A 23,907-nucleotide genomic window follows, 5' to 3' on the forward strand; every position below is an offset into this window, starting at 1 on the left:
CCTCCACCCACAAACTTCACGGATAACGTGGTACGCAATGCAGATCTTCCACTGCCATTTCTATATTTCAAAGACTGCACCGGTGAAATTTGGAGCGAGAAGATGATGAAAAGTAAGTATTATGTACTCCTCAGCCAGTCCAAATGTTGTTGAAAGACTACACTTGCATCCCTGCCACCTATTCTACCAGGCCCGAATGAATACAGTTCACATTGTGTGCAAAATGCGAAAGCGTAAATGCTGTCTGCCGCTAGATGTCACCCTCCCCCTGGGTAATGGACGGCACGCTGCTCCTGCAGGCTGACATGCCGCATCTGTATCGACACTTCTAGAGAGCAGGAGGACCGGGTTTGTAACGGTGTCTGAATGTTAAACACCCACTTTAGGCAGGGGTAACAGTACATACGACTAGACACGCCCATCACAGCACGTCACACGCACAGTCACAAGATTGCACTTTCACTAACACACAAGTACGGCGCTGCACACAATGAAACACAGCACTGCAGAGTGCAGGCACACGGGCGGGCATGCCCCGCACTGCACAATCACAAATCTGCAGACAGAGAATACTGCATATATTGAGGCACCGTGGCACACTGCACACACACAGCCGTGGTACTCCATAAAGGGAACAAAGACACTTCAAACACGTAAGTGCAAACACATCATTACTCACAACCATGGCGCGGTACACATACAAGCACAGCACTACCAACACACACAATCACAGCACTCAGTCCATACACAAACCACAATTTTACGAAAAAAGCCCATAGCACTGTATGCACACAATAGTCAAATTGGGTTTCTATTCTCGCTACCATGCACATAATGTCTCTCAGGTTTCTCTTAAATCGATATTGCCTATATGTGTCCCCGAACTCTATGGGTGTGATGTTATATGGCAGTTTCTGGAGGCAGCCAGTTCCGAGCTCCTGTGATGTCATCAATGGAATGCTGATGCTGAGGTGAGCAGAAGTTTCGGTCAAGTGCAGAGCAGAAGGGGTGAAGAGCAAAACGCTGCATTATTTCTCAGACAATTCATGTTACCCGCCAGTATCCACATTGGTTAGCTTCACTGGACTCAACATAATGAACAAAAAATGTCAGGAGTGACTTAGTGAAGCTCTGGTTTTAACTGCAAGGATAAGATAATGTTAGGCTGCCCAAATATGCCCCCTTTAGTGCAATTAAGGAAAGTAAAAGCACCACCTTCACAAAGGAAATAACACATTCACTAATCTATTGATTGTTAGCAGTCAGTAAAATTTTGGTGTTCGATCTTTGGAATTTGTAACACGATGAAATACAGTAAAAAATGTCTCATAAAGGTTTGGACATAATGTTTTTTAAGGTTTCAGATAACCAAAAGAGATATTGAAGTAGAAAGTAAAAAGGTCAGGTTTGGCAGCATGGAGGCACTGTTATGGACTGAATTGTCATATTATATCTTTAAAAGCTTACCGTAACACACCTAAAATAGTAATACTATGTGGGGGGGGGGGGGGGCTATACATCTAAAGCGCACGCAGTGCTAGCAGTGCCAACTGACACTGTACAGCAGACACAATACCGGCATTGCACAAACAGATTGTCACAACAGGCGGGTGAAACTGCCAGACAGAGGGGTTGCTACGACACGCTGGCCTTGATTCCAGTATCTCAGTTATTAAGGTTGGAAAGGCCGGACAACTCAGTACCCTTGAGCCAGGTTACCCCAAAACCCACCATTCAAAATTATCAGGAGACCCACTACTTACTTCTTAGATGATGATTTCAGGATTCCCAAGTGACAGTTCTAGAAAATGAGCAGATCTAATTGGCTCATTTAGGCTTTGGCAGTAATGAGACATCCACCAAAATGGCATGGTTGTCCTGTCCGCCTCACAATAGGTTCCATACCTTATTTAGAGGTTCAGAAGTGCTTTATTTCTGATGGCAGAGATGCAGCCACATCGGCTGGATGGTACTGGACAGTGTAGTGTTGTGTGAGTTAGCAATGACGGAACCCTTTTGGCTTCTGATGAACTCCGTAGAACTGTGACGTAAGTGTTAGAGTGTAGTGAAGTCAATGTAGGTTTAGAATGTGGAGTGGCGGTAACTTGCAGAAAAATAAAGACGTGTTATACTAAGGTCCGTGTGTGGCATAGTTATTAGCGGGTGCCCTTGCTGGGAAGGACACTCCAACTAATGACAAGATAGGTGGCAAGTAACCCGAAGATCGACAGTGTTCTCCCAGAGAGTTTGTTGTGGTCCTGCAAACTGTGCGTACCATGAGTGCCTCAGTCGAAGTGCAGAATTGATATTTGGAGTATGTGGAGTCAAAGGTTAACTCCAGCCAGTGTAAAGCATTTGGAGATAAGGAAATCTTCACTGAGAAGTCTACACATCATTGGCCAAGAACTTGCTGCGAAGGCCGTAAAAAAGAGGTACTGCGCTACTATGAAACTTAAACCTACACATCATACAGAGTGCTAATGCTAAACGTGGATACAACCAGGTTTTGAAAGAGAAGCAAATAGCGACAGTAAATTGCAAGGAAACACGCGATAAGAAGCGCTGCGAGGCAGAGATCAACCAGGTGTCAGACAGTACCAAGAGACACCTAAAAAAACCAAAGTAATTCAAATACCAGAAACGGTCATCTGCTTACCAGAACTGAGTAAACAGGGCCATCATTTCCCACGCTGGGGGAATTGGTCCCAGAAGAAGTGCCCAGGGTTGTGTTTACGGAGCCGTCCATACACGAGGCCGACACACCAGCAAAGTTGCCGAGTGGGGCTCAGAACAACTCCAGAGGTCTTTGAAGATCAGAAAGCCGAGAGTGGCAATCGGAATAGTGAAAGATTGTTTTCCTAATGGAGACCAAGAGGCTGGGGAGAATGCTACAGACAGAAAAAATAATAAATGTTCTTAATTGTGTTGTTAATAAAATCCAAGTGCACCAGAGACACATTTTGTTTGATTTCCAAAAGCAAACCTCAGATTTCGGGGGTTGTCTTCTGAAAAAAGCTGTGCTGTGTGCCTTGCTGCCACGGCATGTCAGGCAGGTCAGAAGTTCTGATTTCCTCTGAAACTGCTCCCACCAGGGCAGGTGGAGCAGGTTTGCTGAACAACATGCACCCACACAGTAGTGGTTAAAGAAGGGGTAAACCCAAAATCACTGGGACCTGGGTATAGAACAGTATAGAAAAACTGGTCCCAGCACAAAAACAAATCACACAAAATAAACATCAGAGAACATTTAGACAAAACAACTGAAAAGAGTTCAAGTGTTGTTTAATCACATTGAACTAAAGAAAACATATACTTGATAGAGCAATTCAGGCAAAGTCTTTTCAACAAATAATGAAAGTGCCCCGAAAAAAGGGAGGGGGGGAGGGGGTTCAGTGATTGAGTGTGGAATTTAGAGGGAAGTGAAAACAATGGTAAATCCACTAAAACACAATCAAATTGATCGGCATTATTAAATCACTGCCGCATGTTATATACAGATCCAATCGTAAAGTACAGTACAAACAATTTAGAAGAATGCCATATATAAAGGAGATCACAGTGCATCATGTACTGGTGATAATACTGGCAATGATGTTATGTCGACGTTTCGACCCCTTGTTTTGTGTAGGTGTTCAATAGGACCTTACAGAGTGGGGTCTTCCTCAGGACTGGGGTGCGTGTGGAGAAGAGGAGGGCACCTATAAAAAAAAACAAAAAGAGCGAGTATAAGACTAATCAGTCTCAATTCAACAGGGTAAAATATAAATTATGATTTCCAAAGGATTACCGTGTCTGCCAAAGGACAGGGTTCTAAGACGCCAAATGTTCGTCAAAGATAGAGGGGTAGCAAAGCCTCCTCAACGGTACAAGCGGAGAGAGTGATGGCCACCTAAAGAAATTAGGGTAATTATTAAAACAGTCTCCCACATCTAAGAGATCGATCCAGTGTAAATAATTGGCAATAACTTACTCTGCCTCAGAGAGAAAAATCCTCTGTCGTTTTAATCATAGAACTGTCCGAAATCAGCCTAGATGGAGCCGTGGTCAGTGTTAATCATGCCGGGACAAAAAACGGGGCTAGGCCTCCGCTGCTTCCCCGTCGGGGAATGAATCTAAACATAGGAGAGGAGGGTAAGAAATCAATGATGTGGACCCTGCAACGAGTTAAAAAATCAATAGTGAGTGTTGTAAAATCTCACGTAGTGCTCAAATGGTAAGTCTACCCCAAGGAACAACCAAATCTATGTTCAGGATAAACATGCAAGTGTTGCGCCGTGGTACGGGTAGACCGCTGGCGCTCCCCAAGATAAACACTGCGGGATGCTGCTAAAAGCGGATGACTTACAGAGGCACATTGGTATGGAGTGTAGCGCTGTGGTCAAGGTAAATACATGGCACTAACACTTCCCAATATGAATAATGAATAATGGTATATCTTTTCAGTGAAATACCTCGGTGGACAACCACGCTGTTCGGAGTCTGGGTGTATAAGAGAGAACACTGGCTGCGCGATGAGACCAACCAAATTAATCGGGATTGCGGTGAAAGCCTAGTGGAAAATGCCTTCATAAGCCCTAATGGCATGGCATGCGAAACTTCAAAAGAGCAGCACTTACCCTCGTTATCTACTACCGCTTCACAAATGGAAAGGGAAGCGCGCGAGCTCACCGTTGCCTTTTGACGGGAGACGCGAGATAAACACGTGACCCCCGTTACCGTGCTGCCGCTAGATGCCGGTTTAGGTAGAGTAATGAAAGAAAGACTGTGAAGTCGCGTTACACGTTAATAAGAGTGTATTACTTGAGAGGAAATTCTGTATGGGACCCATAATGATCTCAACACCTAATGGTTCTAGTCAATAGAGCATGTTGATACCTGGACAGTCATATGGAGAGGGCCAGTGCCCAGCGTATACATAACAATTGCATTTGGACCGAATAATAGAATACTACAATGCATCCTGGATGATCACTCACTAACGTTGAACATAAAAAGCTGGTTCGTTGGAATACAAATTGCCATTGCTTCGCCCTATAACTTGGAGAGGAAAAAATGTCGATGAATCATATATATATGTTCCTATCATTACAATTGGTCTTATTGATCAGATGTTATAAGTCAAGAATAAAACACAGTTGTTATAAGTCAAGAATAAAACACAGTTTGACAATTGCATTAGACCAAGAATAAAGCACAGTTTAACAATTGCATTAGAGAGAGACATGATTTGACCGCATGGCATGAGATGTACAACTATATGTGTAAACCATCAAGATGCCACAAAATGACGTTGGAGTCAGTATACATTGATGTACATTAATAGTCCGACCAAGAACAAAATGCCAATGCCTTCAACACTGAAGTTAGAAAAGGTTGGTTACCGTGACCCATACATGAATATTCAAAAATGGAAATGATCCAAACCTCTAGATATTCATAAGTAATAATATTGAAAGGCAGGGAGGAAATAATTCCTGATCACCCGAAGGGGGTGGCAAACAAAGGAATATATAAAGTTTAGGTTCGGAGAACCGCTAGTTGTGCGTTGCTACCATCGAATTCATTTAACCCATTTGCTACAGTATCCAAGCGTATCATCCATTTGGATTCTCTCACATTTAGAATGGCAGACAGATTACCACCTCTAGGTCCCAACCTTACTTTTTCAAGTACCAGCCATTTTAAGTCTTGAGGCTTATGATTCTTCAAACCACAGTGCTCAACCAGGGGGGCCCCAACTACAGTACACCGAATCCTGCTATGGTGTTGCAGAATTCTAGATTTGATTTTCTGTTGTGTTTGCCCAATGTAGAGTAGACCGCAGGGGCAGATTATGACATAGATCACATTGACCGAATTACAGTTGGTAAGTGAGTTTAGAATGATCGAGTGTTCTTTATAGACAAATATTTTCGTCGTATCAGTAGTTTCGCAGGCTTTACAATGTCCACACTTGAAATGCCCAATTGCTGGTGGGAGGTTCCAAAGTTCTTGGATAGTGGGTTTTGTTGCCATTTCCAGGAAGGAGTGGACTGCATGATCCTTAACGCTCCTGGCTTTCCTGAAGGAGTGCATTGGTGGATTTGGTTGGTCAATATCATCCGCTACCAAGCTCCAATGCTTGTTTATCACTTTCTTAATTGCATTACTTCTTGTGGAGAAGGTAGTGACACAGATCATTCTCTGTAATGCCATGTCTTTTTTATCCTTAGGTGTTAAAAGGGTCTCTCGATGGTTGAACCATGCCCTTTTTCGTGCTTTCTTCACCAATCTCCTCGGGTAACCATTGGCAGAGAATACTGAAGCATACTTAAGAGATACGATGCAAATTATTAATCTGATTGATCAACTACCCTTTGATCCTAGTGGGCAACTACTTGTGACCTGTGATATCGTGTCCTTATACACCAGCATTCCCCAGGAACCGGCCTTGACAATCATGAGTGAAGTTCTCAATGCACGACCATCACCAATGAGAGTACCTACAGAATTCATTATTTCTCTACCGACGATTGCCATGAAGAAAAACTTATTTTTCTTCCAAGGAGATTACTACGTTCAAACTAAAGGCGTAGCCATGGGAGCACCCTTCGCCCCAGATCTGGCGTCAGTGCCTCTGTTGCTCCAGTGCTTGGTGGCCAGGGTAGAACTGGCCTATAGGGCAACCAGGCAGTGGCCAATGGGCTAGCCTGACAGATCAGTGTGTGGGCCAGTTTTTTAGCAGTTGTGGGTCAGTTTTATGGCCAGGTGGGCTGGTTTTTAATCTCGATTTCCCTGATCTTAACACTTTTTTAGCTATCTGCTTTGCTAATGAGACCACTTTTATTTTGGTGCCCAGGTCTATTTTTTGTGCCAGTCGGACCTGTTGGTGGCCTGTCCTTCCAATCCTAAATAAGGTCCTAATTGTTTAGTTACCAGTGTTAATGAAGATGAGTAGCTCCTGCCCAAGGAATATGAGCAGAGATGCCAAGGAATCACCGGAGGGAGCCGTAAATACCCACACCCCACAGGCCTCTTACCCTATTGTAGAGGGGCTCCTGCCTTATTTCTGGGAAGTAGTTAATGGAGTGTGGCAGGACTACAATACTGAACGTTTTTCTTGCTGTAACTTTTTCACATTCAATGGGTTGATGCATATTGACATTTTGTTGTACCCATCAATCACTCTTGGGTCATGGGCGTTTGGTTTCTAGGATTTTCTGTGGTGCCAATTGATGTGAAAAGTGGGTTTCAGTCAATGATCAATTCATAGTAGCCTGCTTCAAATTCGGTGTTCTCAGGTTGGCAAAGGCTCATTCAAATGTGGTCTGCAGTTGAGCGTTTAATTGATTCATGATTGTACGTGTTTCAAAAATGCATATAAAGTTTTGGAATGAACTCTGGATCCAGCTGGTTACTAGCCTCTACTCTTTCGGTATCTTAGATGCTGGGACATCTTTATAATATCGCATATAATTAGCCACCAGATTAGAGGTAATTATTTTCGTTTTTTGCTTTGTGGTCAACAGTTAACATTTTGAAATAGATGGTGAAAATTGGTCTAGTAAAACTTTTTGTTCCAATTCAATAATCTTTATTCTCGATCATCTTGATCATCAAAGATACAAATATATAACAATTGTTTAAAAATAAAAATTTTCACTACACTAAACAAGTTCATTTACAATTGAGTTTTGAACAGAAAAAAGCACATGGGTGGAACATTAAGGAAAACAAGAATTAATAAACCAGTATCTTAAGGATCATACAGTACCCCCCACTTTCAGAATGCGCGACCGAACATGCCACATGGCCGTTAGATACTTTGCCACAGCGAAAACAGTCGGGGGTGACAGGTCAGTTTTAAGGATTCTGAATGCAGGGCGGTAGTTCCTAAAGCCCATGTTCTTAAGGATAGGCAAGAGCCAGTACCTCCTTGCTCTTCGATAGGCTTTGCAAAAAAGGGCCACGTGCAAATCACTCTCCCGGGAATGTATACAGGCAGGGCACTGGTCTGTTGTAGAAGTGCAGGACCAGGAACTGGTAAAGGCCCTCAGAGGTAGGGAACCATACCTCCACTGTAAGTAAAGTTTTCTTGTCAACACAGGACCCATACCATCTAATACATTTTCCAAATGATAAGAATCTTTCAGTTGAATAAATGTATTGGTCAAAGATCCCGCACGTGTATTTGCTATGTCAGTGGTCAACTTTGATTGAAAGTAGAGTTGTGTAAGTGCCTTTCGAGAGATCCTCCTACTGGAATTAGCAGGGTCAGTCCATAGTTCCGGGAGGCCTAAACCTTCACAGGTGCTCCTTATATGTTTTAGCCAGGGAATGTTGTTGGCATTTGGTGAGGCCAGGAACTCCTGGAGCTCGCATCTGTAGTCACTGAGGTCCTGGCTACTCCATATTCGTCGCCAGAAAGCTAGGGGCTTCAAACTTAAGACCTCAGCGATTGGCCTTAGACCTAGATCTAATCTCAGGGGAAACAGTGGGGTGCTAGAGGGAAGGGCCACTAATTGCCTAAGAAATTTATTCTCTGTTGTTGTTATATTTTTTGCAGGAACATGGCCCCAAAGCTCCGCCCCATAGACAACTGATCCCCGAGCCTGAGATTTATAAATCTGTATTATTGGGCCTAGTGGGCTGTATATGGATTTGCCCATCATCCTTAAAATGCCCCCCACTTTCTGTGTTAGTTTCAGGTTTGCCTTAGTCGTGTGTGAACTCCAAGTCATCTTCTCGTTCAGGGTTACCCCAAGGTATTCAAATGTGGAGACCCTCTCCAGTCGCACCGTACCCAGCAGAGGGTTTGGGCGTGATGAGGGGGTAGGGTTTAGAATCATAAACTTTGTCTTGGAGGCGTTAATTTCTAAGCCCCTCTCAGTACAAAATTCCAAGAACCCATCCACTATCCTTTGGATACCCATGGGGGATTTGGACAGCAGCAGGGTGTCATCCGCAAACATTATGGCGGGCACCCTGCTGCCATTCAATTTGGGGGCATCAATGTCTTTGAGCTTAGACAGATGAGCGACTACCCCGTTGACAAAGAGGCAGAACAGGGTAGGCGCAAGTACACAACCCTGCCTCACCCCCCTGTCAACGGGAAATCTTTCAGTTAAACCCCCCGCCCTGCCACATCTGACCCTCGCAAAGTTATCCTGGTGCAGTTTGATCAAAATAGCCAGGATCTCTGGTGGAACACCCAGGTCACACAGAACGCTCCAAAGTTTGGATCTGGGCACCAAGTCGAAGGCGGCCCGCAGGTCCACAAATACTGTGTACAAGCTGCCGCCCTCGACAAATGCTGTCCTCCAATAAATAAGATTGAGGCGGAAAATTTGATCCGTGGTGGAGACACCTTTCCTAAAGACTGCCTGGTAGGGACTCATGACAGCAGCTTCGTCTATCCAGTTCTGTAAACGATCTAAAATGAGCCTCCCGAAGAGTTTCTGCGACACGTCTATTAGGCTGATGGGCCTGTAGTTGGATGGGAGCAGGGGCGAGCCTTTTTTAAAGATCGGGACCACCTCTGCGCCAAGCCAAGTACAGGGGACCTCCATGCCCCCTAGAATCGCATTGAATAACATCAGGAAATAAGGGGCCCATATGTCCGGCTCCTGTTTGTAAAGATCGCCAGGAAGGCCGTCCAGACCGGGCGCCTTTCCCGTTGACAAGCCTATTATGGCCGCCCGGACTTCTCTAAGTGAGAAAGGGTCCCCTTCCACAGAGTGTGTCGATGGAATTGTTTCAGAACTCCCGTGGCCTGGCTCCTCTGTATACAGAGACTGGAAATGTTCCTGCCAAGCCTTTGCAGCAATATTTGGCTCTATTGCCGGGGCAAGTTCCCCGGAGCCTAGGTTCACAGTTCGCCAGAACTTCCGTGAGTCCATAGACGCTAGGGAGCTGGCAAGTTCCTCCCACTTGTTCTGCTCCCAATCTGTTTTTGCATTGACGATCAGCTTTTTAAATTCGCGTCGCCTAGCTCGGATTTCCAGCCTATTTTTACCGTTCTTAATACTCAATAATAGTTCACTCCTGGCTTTGCGGCATGCCGCGTTGTACCATGTGCACTGATTCCTTCCACCCCCCCTCCGTGGGCCATTAATAAATAAGTCTATTGACAGACTCTTTACGACTTCCTCATGGTTCAACCAGATTTGGTTATGGGTATCCCCTCTGGTTGGTTCATCATTTAAAAACGCCATGTTCTCTAAAATAGGGATAACATTTTTATAAAACTGCGGGAGCTTGGTTGAACTTGCTGCGATTTTTTCCCACTTGATTTTTCTCCTATTGCTTTCAAGGACTAGATCGGGATTTGTTTTGGATGGTTCTAATTCCCCGAGATCTAGTCCAGGAAGGAGAAAATCCAATTCCAGGGCATTATGGTCACTGTCTTCTCTGTCGGTGACCCTGAAATCTATGACATGTGTCCAAGATGATAATTGCACTAAAATATAATCTAATCTTGATTCGCTGCCTTTGCGGTTGAACGTGGGTTTGCTCGGAGTGTCAGAATTGGTTCGCCCATTGCAAGCCCTAACTCCATATCTCAGGGTTAGGGCTGTAATCTGTACTGCCAGTGGGGTCCAAGCTTTGGGCGGTGGGGATACTAACGGTGATACTCGCCATCTTATCTCTTCCTCTAAGAGATCCCCGTCTAGGAGACCTGGCAGGGGCTCAAAATGAGAATTCAAGTCCCCACCCACTAAAAAAGGGAGATCCTTGGGAAGTTCGGACAATAGATCCGCTAGTTCATCGATGGTGGATGACTCCTGTGAGATGGTAACCGGTCTCGAGTATACATTTACCAGCGCTAGTCTACAGCTACGAGACCATTCCAGTAGAACCACGAGTATGTCTTCTGATGCTACTGGAAAGTGCGTAGCTTTACATCCCAGGTGGACTGCAACCCAGGTTTCAAGTCCACCGGATGGGCGTCCCCTTCCTCGCCATTTCGCGGGAATGGAGAACACAGCGAATCCCTGCCTAGCGTGTTCCTCCCTCTCCCAAGTCTCCTGGAACATGCATAGGTCTTTGGAGTCGGTGTATTCAGTCCATTCCTGGTGTTCAGATTTGTTTCCCAAACCTGCCACGTTCCATGACAATATTTTAAGCATGGGTGGCCTATCATTCATGATGGTGGTTATTGTGCGGGCGTTCTCTTTATTGCTAGTCACGATCTCTAAGCATGTTGGGGGGATAGTTTCGTCCCCCACAATCTGACCTGCTCTGGCGGTGGGGATGGTCAAGAACCCATGATGTTCTAGACTATCGGGAAGCTTTATTCCAAGGCTAGTTCGATACGCAGACTCCCGCGTTGGTTTGTGTCCTGGTTTGCCAATGGAATTACTCCAGCCCTCTTGATGTTTGGTGGTATTGGACGAGTTTGCTTCTAAGCTAGTTTCGTCCACAACCTCCCATGCTAGAGGGTTGGACTTCCTGCCCGTGGGAATAGGTAGTCAATCTATCATATCTAATTGACTATACCTATTATGTGTTGGAAAATAAAATTGCTGGCATTGCTGAAGGGGTTTCCGGGGATAATAGTTTTGCCCACCTGCACCCCACTTGACACTTTTCCTACGGCAGACTTCCCATCCTCCATCGTCCAGGTTGGAGGTATAGTGGGCTAGCTCCTGTCTTTGAGGCATAAGTGGTTCTCTCCTTCCTCTTGACAGCCCTCCATCCAATCTATCGAAATATGTATGTTGTTCTTGGGTTTCCAAATGCCCTTGTTGTAGAGATCGAGGGTAATGGTGATTTTCCCCTCTTTTGGGGTCTCCCCACCCGGGTGGTCTTAGTGGCTGATCCTCCCAATTCTCATCCTCTCTGCCATGTACTATGGGAGGGTAAAAGAAAGAGAGGGGTAGAGATTGGACAGAGGTCACTTCTTGCTCTGGGATCCATCCACATATGTGCTGGACAGTCCTGCGGTGCTTAAAATTGACTATAATACAGTCACCGTTTATAGATTTAATAGTGTTACCCAGCCATGAAACCCTTCGTACCATGAGAACAGGACTCAATACACCTTCAGGAAGTGGTCTATGTGTACAAAGCCAGTTTATGACCTTGTTTTTGAGAGAAGCAGTAGATTCTTCGGGGGCGGATTTCTATTCTGGTACCCCCGCCAGAATGACAGTGTAAGGGGCTGCTTCTGGTAGAAGGTGTATTGGTCCAAGGTCTAGTCTCTTGCTCACACCCCCCCATCGGAAACTCCCCCTTTTTTCGTGCATTGGTTGAGGCACAGTCACTCAGCCCTGCAGGATTTACCCTGTTTTGGAGGGGAGAGGAGTGAATCGACTGTGCTACATGATTTTGTGGGACGTTTACCTTCGGCTGAGTGTTAGTGCTTGGGGGTGGAGTAGATGATACCTGGTGCACTATAGGTATAGCATTTTTAGTGCCGTTTGCGGGCTGAGAGGGTCCCCTTTTTGTTGACCTGTCTGGAGCCTCAGTCCCACCATTATTCATTATTTTCAGGCTATCAGCTAGTTGGACTGATGATTTTTCTATGGCCGTGAGCCTAGCTTCTATTTTAATAAGCCTTTTTTCCAGAGGACTTAGGAGGTTACTTATAAGAGTGCCTATGTCTGCCAGGATGACATCCTCCTCATTATTATCGGGGAGGTTTGCATTAATTTGAATACTTGCCCCCCCCGGTAGATTGGGGCGCGGGGTCTTAGTTCTGCCTTTTTGCGTCGTTTCCCTACCTTTTGGGCATGGAGTCTTTTGCAGGGGATTCAGGGGGGGATTTGAGTGATTTAACTCTCGCTTGTTTCTGTTCGTGTTCCCTCCTCTTTTTTTCGGGATAGCTCCCTCTCTAGTGTCCTTTCGATGTGTCGTTTTAGGGGTTGTGGAGTTATCATTGTCAAGATCTGGGGTAGGATTTAAAATAGGCATGGGGTGGGGTTGTGCAGGGGGGAGAGTTAAAATACTACAATCAGCAAAATCATTAAAATCCTTCCTATTTGACTGGGAAATACAGGTTGATATGTCCGTTGCCTCAGAGGGATTTGTTGAGCCATCCACCCCTGTGTCCAACATAGGGAAATCTGTGCTTACCACGGGTGACTTGGCCAGAGCTAGAGGGCCCATGGACGATCTCCGCACCCAGTCCAGTTCTTGGGATATTCGTCTTTCTAGAAGCGTTATATCCTCGATTAGCAGAGACCCAGCTTTCACGAAATAATTGTCCAGTGTTCCCTTTGATGTAGGTTCACGGGCCCTAGCACTTTTGCTCCTTGTTTCTCTTGAGGACATTTCTAGGAATGAGCGCGAGTGATAGACCTCACACTTCGCCACAGTTTGTCACAATTTTTGGAAGACCCAAGGGGTAGGCCCGGGCCCTGCCTCTCCTGTCCTCGAACGGCCTCAAACGTCCCGCTCTTTGCCCGGTCTTCGCCCCGCGCTTCGTTCCGCGCGCGTTCCGCTAGCGCGAGTGAGGTCGGCGGAATATGAATGGAAAAGGGAAAAAGGACTTCAGGGGGAGTGGCCGAGAAGAGGACCCAGCTGCGGCGATGTTGCTCCGGCCGCGGGTAAAGCTGGTCCTCGCAGTCCCGCCCTCCTGTTAAAGTGCAGGTTTAAAACTGATGGCGTGGAGGCAGGAATCCGCAGCAGTCAGGGCACACAGATTGTTACTGCAATTGGAGCTTTATACTCCGAGCGGCACCCGCGCAGCGGGGGCCGCGAGTCGTGGCGTCGATCCGGGGGAGGGGCCGAGAAGAGGACCCAGCTGCGGCGATGTTGCTCCGGCCGCGGGTAAAGCTGGTCCTCGCAGTCCCGCCCTCCCGTTAAAGTGCAGGTTTAAAACTGATGGCGTGGAGGCAGGAATCCGCAGCAGTCAGGGCCATTATTTAAAGGTTTTGAGGCATTTGCAGTTTGGAGGAGTGGGAGCACCTCCATAAATTGGTGGCGCTCGCACACATACTTGCAGCTCCCCTGCTTTACTTAGAGTTGGGGGCAGTGCTGGGTTTATGTTGGTGGTGCCTCAGCTAGTCCTTCCAGCATAAACCTTCAACCTAACATCACAGGGTTGTCACTTAGAAGCAACAGCTGGTCTTCCCTATTTAGGTCAGAGTGACCGTCTACCTGGAACCATCTTGAAAGGCTTGATCGTCCCAGGTGGGAAAAACACCCAATGGCCCCATACAAAGGGGAAGTTCCTTGTCAATCAAGCCCATTTTTGTTTGGGAGGGGGGTTCAAGAAGCAAACTTCCACTTTTGGGAGTTTGTTTTCTCAAAACTAAAATACTTTGTTGTCAAACGGCCACATCAAGCAGGGTTTCTTTGGAAAAAGTTCAGTGGTTTCAATAGAGCTGGCACACCGATGGCTCCACTGAATTGTACTGAGATCCCGTCTCCCTAGCGGTGTCTCTAAATAAAGTAGTTGGTACTCTGCCCAGGGAACAAAGTCTGACATGTTGGGCCGGCAATGTGCCAGCCAGGGTATACATGACTCTCTGAGGATATTATTTCCTTGCCGCCTTGGTTCACTTATCACAAGAAACTCCTTGCGACATCAGGTGCAATTAACTTTGTGCTTACAGTGCAACTCAAGCTTCAGTATGTCTTTAGGTCTCGCCTGACCCAGCGCATGCGCTGGTCTGGCGAGACTTATTGAGAGGGCTCCAAAAAGTGCTACCAGGCCAGCCTAGAGCTTCAGTGCATGTGCGCGGGCGCGCGCTGCTTTTTTCGCGATTACTTTCACTTTCGCGGCCGCACGGCGCTTTGATGTTTGATCGCGAAGCGCGATCATTTTCACTTTCGCGGCCGCTTGGCATAGCCAATAGGTCTCGCTTTTGGGACCTTATAAGTATTTAGTTATGCAACTGTTGCATGGCTAAACACTTATAAGGTCCCAAAGGCGAGACCTATTGGCTATGCCAATGCTTGTTTTCATTAGTTGTGAGGAACTTTCGTCCAACATGAAAGATTCTTTTTGTGCTTGATGTTCTCTGTCTAGGGTGGTAAGAAGAAAATTAGATTTACACATCCACTCTGGTGACAAGATGGGTTTCATGGTGGGAGTTATTAGGAAATTGAGAAAGTGGTGGAGATGGAAAGCTTTGGAACCTCAATGGGCGATGTTACCTGTGGACCGACTCTGCCACATAATGGGTCACCTTTCATGAACAGTTCCGGGAGGTGGTATTTTGACTGATTGTCTATTGTGTCGGGTTGTTGTTGACACCTGTAGTGTCTACTGTGGCCATTTCTTGGGCAATTGGTTGTATTTGCCATTGAATAATGGGCGCGTTCCATTGGTGGCTCACCCACACATTTATTATTACAGTGCAAAGTCAAAATCCAGTTTATTATCACAGAGTAGTAAAATTGCCATGATTATAAACACTGTTTGTTGCCGCAAAGATTGTATGTTACAATTACATTAGACTTGGAACAATATTGACTAACCAGGAGGACTCATTTGACCATACTGCACAAATGTAACCCTTTGCAACTTGTATTAATAATAAATGCAGATGCACAGAATATAAAATGCTGTTTATGGCCTTTGTTGATGGTAGGGAGAGGCATTAGGACCGTTTGAGGCCTAATGAGAAAGTTCTGTTTCTGGTTTCTGCAATCCACATATGAATGTCGAGCAGATTCCCTGATCCAAAGGTTGATTGAGCATCCCGTTGACGGGGCTCTGCTGCAGAGGGACACTGAGACGGAAAGAGGGGAGACGCGTCAGCATGCTAGGTGAGTGACGTGTGAGCTTCTCCACTCATGGGACAGAGGCAGTTGGTGTAGCCGTTGGAGAGGCTTGCTCCTGTGATGCAACGGCATAGCTGATTTCAGCTGAAGGGAGTGGTCAAGGGGATCTTTTGTCATTCCCTGATCACTGACGGTTGCCTTGCCGTGCCAGTCTCTGCCGTACAGCTGATTGCTGGTAATGTAAATGTAAATCCAGTATTTGTAAAGCGCACAGCTACCCGTAGGCATCCCGGCGCTGGGGGCCGCCTGGAAGATTAAGCGAGCTATTGCCCAGAGTCACATGGTGCTGGGCTGACCTGCCACCAGTGCCGGGGATCGAACCGTGATCCCCAGCGTCGGGCGTCAGTCGCCCTGGCTGCTGCGCCACACCTCTTACCGTTGCTGGACACCTGTTAACAATGGTGCTTTCAACGGTTTAAGCACACCTGGAATGCACAACAGAATTGCTGAGCAAACACGTTTCACTTTTTAGTGGACAAGAAGTTGCGCTGCTGAATGGCTTAAGTGGAGAGAGGGGCGGTGCAGCAACACCAACGGATACATAGCAGACATAGTGCCCTCATTACTGGTCCTCCCCACATACAAACTTTTAGCTCCATTGTTACCACTTTTTTCTTCCTTTCCGACTTTTGTTGGGCATGTGTTTATCTACAGTTTGGCATAACATGGTTGCCATTAATGTGTGACATGCATTGCAGCACATAGCAACGCGTATTGATATACCTACCTGAACACTTTTCCAACTCAGGCTAACTTCCGCCACTTGCCATATTCTGCCATACCCTGCAAAGATTCCCCAACAAGATACTCCCACTAGCCTTTTCACTCCCTGCTGTTTTGTTGCCCAATGTGACCCTAATGGTGGCATAATTGATGTAATGTCTACAGCGAGGGTCATTCGTTGAGAGCACAGTTGAAGCCGTCGAAGCAGTCACCGCAGTCAAAGAGGTCAAAGCAGACAGCAGTCTAAGCACGAACAACAGTCCCTGGCTGGAGGACTGGCACAATGATTGTGTTATGGATCTGCCTTGGTTATTGGCAGGCTGACAGTTCAACAGCGAGCAGTGGGGTCACTGGAGTCAGTCCAGGCAGCAGTTGTAAGGACAAAGCCTTTGAGCATTACCTCCAGGTTTGGGTGCACAGGGATAGAGGAGGAGGTGTGGAGGAATGTGGCTCTTCTCGACTTGGAAATATAGATATCGACTTGATCTACTGTCAGATCATTGCCAAATCATCCATATGGTAGTCAGGTGTCCTCAAAACCATACTCTGAAGCTGTCTGGGCTATCTTAATCTGAAGGTGGAACAGCAGATAGATGTACATTCCTGGGGCATCTTTCATTCCCCACAAGCAGGGAACAAGTAGAAAAACCAAACTGAAAAAAACAATCAAGCAGCGATGAAGGAGCACAAGCAGCACATACTTAAATCACCATGGCTCCACAACCACAGACTATTCAAAAGAGGTGCAGCTCAATTTGAAAATACCTGAGTCGGCAGCTAGCGGTAAGGTGGTACAAACCAAATCACAACTATGCCTGATGAGAGAAAATGATCCTGTTTCATTGTTAAACATCTCCATGGGGTCCCAAAGATGAATGGGATATTTTAATCCCAATCAGACAATAACTGGAGATTCAATAAGGAAAGAACAAGCTAAGAACACTGAGGAGAGCCGAGCGACATAAACAATGGAGAAACCAAGAAAAGGAACCATCTGGAAGCCCCAACATCTGCACTATCCAGAACAAAATATGTAAAAAAAAAATTTACCCGATGGCGGCAAAAGAGAAAAGAGAGCCACAACACAAAAAGGAAAAGCTGATTTCGGAGGAAGCTATGGTACATAAACCTGCAGTGCCTGTAAATCTACCTCCACCAGTACAGTAAAAATCCCCGTGGATCAATCACTGGCGAAAAAAAAGATCTGTCCTAAATAGGTAAGGTTTACAACCTAATTTGGCAGTCAGCAAGAAAAGAAGAGCCCCACCAATTGAGGCCCTACAGAAATGCCCCTATTGGATAAAACAGAGCTCTTAAATGGAACTCCCACTTCTCCCATAGTGTGGGAGTCATTTATAAGTTTTCACTGCCCCTTACCACCAGGTTGTACCTGGTGGTGACAGACAGTGAAAACTGGCCATTTGACACTCCATTCTAATTTGGTCAAAGGCAAAACTTCCCATGGCCTTTAGTCTGTTGGGCCATTTGAAGTGTAAGTCAGCAGTGGAGACAGAATCGTCTCCACCACTGACATACTTCAGTTCTGCCCGGCCCTAATTGAATCGGCCGGAAGTTCTGGTTGGTGTAGAAGGTACTCCGTTGCATTTAGGACAGAGTACCCTCTTGACAAAACTCTAAACCAGGCCGTAAATCTCTGCGTCTGTTATTCAATTAGGGCAGATACAGACGGGGCACCAGAGGAGAGGTCGACAAGCAAATATGCAGCAGAATGTTATATGTGACTCCGTTGGATCAACCTAATGGCGTTTAAAAATCGGAGGTTAATACAGAATAGTAAGAATGCATAAGAGGATGACACAGTCATAAACTGACCGCCTGAAACACAAAAACTCCCCATATGCAATGTGCCCAGACATTCAGCCAAAGAAGCAAGATTCTCACTCAAAAATAAAGTCAACAATTTGTTAAAAAACACATTCGGGGATGCACTGTTAAAATAAGCGATCTCCAAATGGTCAAAAGGAACAACACAAACTCAGAGCCGAGAGATGATCACATTCTTCTGGGCACTGAAAACTAAAATCTGACTGATTTTATGTTGAAATCTGTCCCTCTCGCCAACCAAGCATGGGAAATTCCAGGTAACACCAATCACTTAGAATGTGCTAAACAGTTGCCTACTACAAGGAATAGCAGTGGCCTACAGATATCTTGCAGAATCATAAACTGCTCTAAACTTAAAGCATGGGAAAACCTTCACCAGAACTTTCAGGTGTGCAGCTTTACTCTATTAAACACTTCTATACTGCAAATAATAAATGTCTACATGCAGCGACAGAAGCTGGTAGGCATTTTAAATCTCATTACCGATATCAGAGAAGCAAGGTTCAAGGTCACCGAATAGAAACCTATCATTCTCATTTTGAGTCATTTTAACTGCAAAATAGGAGAATGGGGAGATGATGCTGAACGAACCCCGTAGCTGAAATCAATGTATGCCATCCCATCAATACAACATCCAAATTGGGGGGAAAAAAGGCTGGCGGCAAACAGCTTCTAAAAATTTTATTCCAGAGAGACCTGCTTTCAGCCTGTAACTTGTATGAAAAGGGAGGACACTGGGATTCCCGCAAATAATGCCCGCTGGGCTCGGGCTGTCATTGAATACATTCTCCTCAGGTTTGTGGTCTGTTCCAGATTCGAAAACCCAAAGTTTCTGTGGAAAGTTGAAAATGACCACAATGCCCTATATGTAGACATCAAAGGAAGTATATCTCAAGAAGTCAAGGAGAGCCAAGATCTGAGCAGTGATTGGGAATTTGGTGGGCAGATAAGGTTAAAATGGAATCAGAACATTGAGTTTAAAATTAAGGAAATAATCATCCAAAGAAAGTGGCTATCAGGACTTTATGAATGCCCTAGTACCTCTGGTTGCAAAGCGGTTCTCCATAAACAAAAACATCCAAAAAAAAGGACCACAAACTGAACAGTTTGAAGAAGAATGCAACATGTTAAAGGAAGGCTTGAAAACTCTAGTACGGACAGAAGGAGCACTGGAAGAATTCAAAAAAGAAAGATGCACCTGTAAATGACTGATCAAAAAAAAAAATGAAATACCCTTCGAAACAATTGACTAACGCTACAAAAAGCTGCCCCGGAGAAAGATCTGCAGTCAATCTGGTGGAAAATGTGAAAAGTCTTGGAACAAAAACACATTTCTAAGAAGCCAACATCTCAGATAAAAACTCGATTTCACACTTCTCAACATTTCAACCCATTGATTAAAGTCACATTGAAGAGCTCAGCAATTCCATTATTAAAGAAATGAGAACAAAAACAGGAATGTCTTCTAGGAGAACCTTTGACGAAAGTATTTTCACAGAGCAGAATCTGATATCAGCAATAAAAGTCATAGCAAAGGGGAAATCCCTGGATCCAAATTTGATACAAGCAGAGGTGTTCAAGCAAAATCCAGAGTGGCACCCACCAGCATCCTTCATCGATTTTGTCATGACAAATACATGCCCTGAATCCTGGCAGAACATCATAATTGTACATTTGTATATGAAGGAGCCTAAGGCCTTCATACAGACCAATCAGTCTTATAGAAATCTATTGTAAAATCTTCTCCAAACTTCTACTCTGGAACATAGACGGATGGGTCCAAAAGGAAAATATCATGGTCCCTTCCCACATTTAACCTTGTTAAAAATAGCATTTTACACTCTGCACATCTGCTAATATGATATATAGAAAGACAGACAGACAGACAGATTAGATAGACAGACAGACAGACAGACAGACAGACAGACAGACAGACAGACAGACAGACAGACAGACAGACAGACAGACAGACAGACAGATAGATAGATAGATAGATAGATAGATAGATAGATAGATAGATAGATAGATAGATAGATAGATAGATAGATAGATAGATAGATAGATAGATAGATAGATAGATAGATAGATAGATAGATAGATAGAGACAGACAGACAGACAGACAGACAGACAGACAGACAGACAGACAGACAGACAGACAGACAGACAGATAGATAGATAGATAGATAGATAGATAGATAGATAGATAGATAGATAGATAGATAGGCAGATAGATATACAGATAGATAGATAGACAGATAGATAGACAGATAGACAGATAGATAGACAGATAGACAGATAGATAGACAGATAGATAGACAAATAGCAAACATTCTTAGTAAAGCTATAATTTCATGAAATTCTAGAAAAAATATTTTTGGTGATTTTTGCAGTAGGAGTGTGAAATTTTTTCCAGGAGAGCTAACATGGGAAAATGCATCTACCCCTTAGCGCTTTAACTTTTTTGCTATGCACAGAAGGGCATGAAACTTAGCACGACAGATCTTGTATACACTAGGTGAGTGCCAGAAATGGTGCAAATCCAACCATACCAACCAAAGGGACAGGCAAAACCAAAAAAATGCTATCTCCATGGAAAGTATGACTCAACACGCGCACTCATGTACATACAATCCATGGAACAATAAGAAGTGTTCTTTCCTGGAAAAAGGCAGGGGAAGTTAGTCCCAGGTAGCCACTATGTTATAGATTGTAAACCTGTATAATCCATTCTTTTCTTTCTCATTGGTCATGTTAGTAGTGTTCTGCATAACAGTAAATGTGAATTTGTGCATGACTGGTAGTGGGATAGGCTAAGAGTTCTCATTTAGGCTCATATAAAGTATTTACCACATAATAGTAATTACTCCAATCCATGCACAACATTGTGTGGTAACTCTGCCAGCTGATGCCTGAGTTGAGTAGTGGACTGAGCAGCATCTATAATTGTTAGTTCGCCATGGGCTGATTGTTCTTGCACTTGGATGGTAATGGAACTAGGTGCAGTAACAAATGTGCAGCAGAGTAGGGAGGGAAAGCAGGGTAGAACAAAATGTGATAATAGGAATTCATTAATTTCAACTCTGGCTACATTGCGGTCCATCATCGTGCTGCTCACTGTGCTACAAACAAGGACCACCGTGAAGTAAATCAGCCTTGGACATGCATATATGGCCATGGTTGGTCTTTGCCTGTAACAGCAGAGTAATCAAAAAAAGCATTCAGTCCACCACTTGTCATTGTTCTCAGTGAGTTACCCTAAGTGGGAGGGGTTTGTCCAGACACTGGTCCCATGACCAGCTGGTCCACTGCACCTCACTTACGAGTCACAACAAGGTTGAAACATGACTGGGATTGTTTGTGGTCCTCTATTTACTGAGGGTATTGTTTCTTTAGAGGTGGTGTCAAGAATGATTTGCAGATGGCTGGTCCTCTTCCATTTTCTCTTTCTTTCTTTCTCTAGCCTTCTTTCATTTTTGCCTTATTTCATACCTGTTTTCCTTCTCTTTCTTTCCCTTCTATCTTTCTTTCTCTTTCTTTTTCCTCTTTCTTTCCTTCTTTTTTCTTCCTTCTTTCGTTCCTCCTCTCTTTCATTCTCTATTTCTTTCCTTCTCTTTTTGTTTTCTTCTCTCCTTCCTTGTCTTTTGTTTCTTCTCTCTTTCCCTTCTCTTTCTTTCCTCCTATCTTTCTTTCTTGCCCTATTCCCTTCCTTCTTTCTTTCTTGGTTTCTTTTTTCCGTCCTTTTTTTTCTTCATATTTCCTTTCTTTATTTCTTTATTTCTTAAAGCAAGCAATGCCAGAATGATTAACCTATTTAGGTCTGTGTTAGCCGAGAACTTTTGATTTTACTAAAATTATGTGTATAACATAGTTACTTATAGGGGTTTTAGCCAGCCTCCGTCCATAGGTCAGTGGTTGGTGTCATTAGCTTTATTGCTTCCACCCACTGCAGCAGGCATTTAGGGGCAATGTATCAGCTCACTTCAGCCACTGGCTGACTTCACTATGAGTTACTGCAAGCTGCCCTTTCACAAGGAACACATCCACACATAAAGTAGTTCCCAGTAGTGCCAGGGATATGCCAGAGAATACAATTGAAAAGTATGTTTTTTTGGAGCCCCCAAAGTTTTTTTTTTGTCCTATAGCAAATTATGGGTTTTTAGACTGATGAGGGTCCAGCATATGCCCAAAAATCACGTTTTGCAAAAACCATGACAAAAAAAAAGAAGAATTGCCAAAAGGTGGTCGGCCAATGCCAGACTTATTTGCTTTGACAATGCTTGTTTTTGTTGTTGATGCTTTTCAGCATCAGCAATAAAAAAAAATCTATTTCTGCCAGTGCTGAACAGCATTGGAAAACTGGCAAAGACAATAGGTCTGCAATGGCAAAGCCAAAACGCCAGACCGACCGACTTTACCAATGCTTGTAAATGATTTTGTCCTCATTTTTAACATAGAACAAAAAAGTGACAAAAAGGTTACAGAATGAAGGGTCATGTACCATGTGTTAACTCCTTTCCTTTAATTTTTACCTACTTGTTATCTTCAAGATCTCATTGATACAACATCCAGACTAAGGAGTTTAATTTTAGAATTATGTAATTATGTATATATGCATTTAGGTAATTTAGATTAGCTCATTTAGATGAAAGCTCTGCTAAGTAGAAATGTTATAGTCACATGGGCTATATTATGTACCTGTATACTTTGGAATTGTCTATGAAATGAGAAGCAATCACAAATGATGTAACTATTATGTCTCCTGCAGCCCTGAAGAAGCAGAAGAATAACCATGAAACATGTGTTGGAATTTGCAGGAATATTTTGAGATCTATTACTTTCAAACAAATCATGTATCATTTCAGTACCAACAACATTAATGGAAGGATCTATGTAAATGGAAAGAAACTTGGAAACTAATATGATGTTGTACATATACATGTTTCACTCTATATATGGTGCTTCAAAATTATTCTAAACATCAGTAAATGTTTTAAAATAATTTGCCAGTGCTTTTTGTTTATTGTTTGTGTTGGTGTTTTTTTGGATTAAATTCACGCTTCCCACATCCCAGTACTAGATATTTTAATTTGTATGCCAGACTGATAACTAGCACTCTGGGTTGAGAGTGCAGGGTCATTTTGCTTGGATTATACATAACTTTATGATAGTGTACCATGTGTATCTGGAAAAGTGACCTGCACATAACTATAAGAGTTTATGGTCAAGTATTATCTGACCATAACATGTGCATTATGTCCACTTTGTTAACTATCCAGAAGACATGTAAAAGAGAATCCATAAATGAAAATAGTGACCAACAAACATACATTACCAGCAATGAGCATAAGTTAGCACCACAACACAATCAATAGCGCAGACGAATGTGCATCAAATAATGTAAATTCATAAAAACAAAAGTACATGCAAACAATATGTGCACAACAAGCAAAAGAAACCAAGGGGCTCATTTATGAGTCCTTGCGTCACTTTTGCGCCGCCGGTGCATCACTTTTTGTGACGCATCAGCGGCGTAAAAACTGGACCTTGTTACACCATATTTACAAAGTGACGCATCTAGGTAGATGCGTCACTTTGTAAACCCCTGCGCTACATTATACCTGCGT

At 44.2% G+C, this 23,907-nt stretch overlaps 1 long non-coding RNA gene across 2 annotated transcripts in view; it reads left to right on the plus strand.

The window, feature by feature from the left end:
- LOC146866820 (uncharacterized) overlaps positions 1-23,166 on the plus strand; it is a 244,371-nt gene extending 221,205 nt beyond the window's left edge. For both annotated transcript variants that reach the window (XR_014965866.1, XR_014965872.1), the window contains one exon: positions 23,049-23,166. This is a non-coding gene — a long non-coding RNA (uncharacterized LOC146866820). The remainder of the gene's footprint in view (positions 1-23,048) is intronic.
- Positions 23,167-23,907: the final 741 nt, after the last annotated feature.

Source organism: Triturus cristatus, chromosome 1_2, assembly GCF_964204655.1.
Source record: "Triturus cristatus chromosome 1_2, aTriCri1.1, whole genome shotgun sequence".
Lineage (NCBI taxonomy): Eukaryota > Metazoa > Chordata > Amphibia > Caudata > Salamandridae > Triturus > Triturus cristatus.